The sequence below is a fragment of the Sinocyclocheilus anshuiensis genome, unplaced genomic scaffold, assembly GCF_001515605.1.
Source record: "Sinocyclocheilus anshuiensis isolate Anshui unplaced genomic scaffold, SAMN03320099.WGS_v1.1 scaffold942, whole genome shotgun sequence".
Lineage (NCBI taxonomy): Eukaryota > Metazoa > Chordata > Actinopteri > Cypriniformes > Cyprinidae > Sinocyclocheilus > Sinocyclocheilus anshuiensis.
The window spans coordinates 995,396-997,745 of record NW_015536531.1 but is presented as its reverse complement, the minus strand read 5'-3'; positions in this window follow the sequence as shown (position 1 = coordinate 997,745).

Here is a 2,350-nt window from a genome sequence, read left to right as displayed (position 1 = left end):
CATAAAGGATATTTGTGTTGTTTAACATTTAATTATTGCAGGTTTGCGTCATATTCTGAGTTGCATTATTTTTATTCATTTTGAGGAATACTGAATCTGTGTCGGGTTTTTTTTGTGTGAGTGAAATGAATGAATGCATATTCATATTTATTTTAGAACTACAGTAACATCTTCTGATTTCTCTCAACATGGGGACAGGAGAGCTGTCAATCAATACATTGAAAAAAAAAAGTAACTTGCGTTACTTATTTGAAAAAGTAACTCAGATATTCTCTTGTAAATTAAAAAGTAATGCGTTACTTTACTAGTTACTTGAAAAAAGTAATCTGATTACATAACTTGCGTTACTTGTAATATATTACCCCCAGCACTGCTTATAATAATACATATTTCACAGTTTAGACAATGTTTAATTTATAACCTAACACCATATCCAAATTGACAGGAAAAAACAACTAGCGATAAATTGATAACATTTGTTACATATACACTACCGTTGAAAAGTTTGAGGTCAGAAAAATGTTATGTATGTTATGCTCACCAAGGCTGCATTTATTTGATGAAGAAATACAGTGAAACAGCAAAATTGTGAAATATTATTACAATTTAAAATAACGGTTTTCAATTTTAAAATGTAATTAATTCCTGTGATGGCAAAGCTAATTTTTCAGCATGCATTACTGCAGTCTTCAATGTCACATGATCCTTTAAATTATTATTTTTATTAATAATTTCGAAAACAGTTGTGCTGCTTAATATTTTTGTATAAACAATTATACATTTTTTTCAGGACCCTTTTATGAATGGAAAGTAAAAAAAAAAAAACAGCATTTATTTGAAATATAATCCTTTTTTGACATTATAAATATCTTTACTTTCACTTTTGATCAATTGAATACATCCTTGCTGAATAAAAGTATTAATTTCTTTCAAAAGCTTTAGTGTAAATCTATAGCACTATACGTCTTTATGTCCTAAGTTACCACAGTCATGACAATTGTTTTCTATTATGTCATGCTGAGAAGCCCCATGTACTATAAAATTTAATTTTTCCTAAATTCTGCTCCTTATTGTACATTAAACATCAAATACATTCAAATCAACTGTGACTATAAGTACATTTACATACACTTCAGTTCAGTTTAATTTCAATCAGACTAAAGCAATAACTCATGTCTTAAATGTGATGTAAGCGCTTTAGTCAGACTGAAATCATAGTAGCCACACATTATTTTGCGCACAATGTGTATTTAATTTTTCAAATATGTGATTGCATTGTGTCACGTATATTTAGACAGGGATATGAAACTTAACTATACAAATCCCACTGCAGCTTGATCATAACTGTGCATGTAAATGTACTTTGTGTCATGCAGTAGTTTTGCATTCGGTGTGCATAGACAAATTGCTTGTCATTGGAAATGTAGCATGCCTGGTTAGGGCATGAAGTAACATGTTCTTCATATTTTCGTACCCAAGAGCCTCTGTGGCACATCCCTTCTGACCAGTATACGTAGTTAAAGAGGCCACAGCTACCTTGGATAAGGCATGAAAGAATGCTGAGTGGTGTGTGTTGCATTTCCGCAGTTCCTGCAGGCTTTGACCTGACCTGAGTCTATTAATACTGTTTTCACACACATGTACACATCATGTAAAACTCTCAGCAGTCCATGTAACCCCTGACTGTGGTGCGAATGCTGGACCGCCGTGAGAGGAGTGCTGGACAGCTGTATTTCTTCCATGCCGACAGCAGTGTCACAGAGGTCAGGCTTTCCCTCATTCTGGTTAAGGGCTTGGATCTGGCAGGAGCTCATCACGATGAGTGTGGCATCAGTCTTTTATCAGTGTTATGACAACTCCTCTTCTTTACTGGGTAAGAACTGTCAAGCATCAATCCCCTGGACTCCCAAGCAGGAAGGTGTGCGTGTGTGTCTTACTCTTCTAGGACTCCATCTTTATTCACCTTTCACAGCAAAGACCTGAAAGAGAGAGAAACAGAATCGCAGGTTTATTGTTGCATTGTGCTCAGTTTGAGCTCAGAAAAGGAAAACAAAGATAGCTAAATAAAACTAAACAACTAAATAAAAACGTATAGGTAGCTAAATAAATAGGCTTATTGTAATGCACTGTCCGCTGCTTGGTAACACTTTATAATAACTTTCATTAATAAATCATCAACAAACATTATATAATGCTTAACAGATCATTAGTTAATATATTCACATAGCTAGAAATACGAGATAATGTGCTTGTTAATGTTTACTAATTAACTTATTAAAGGGGTCATATGATGCGATTTCAAGTTTTCCTTTCTCTTTGGAGTGTTACAAGCTCTTGGTGCATAAAGAAG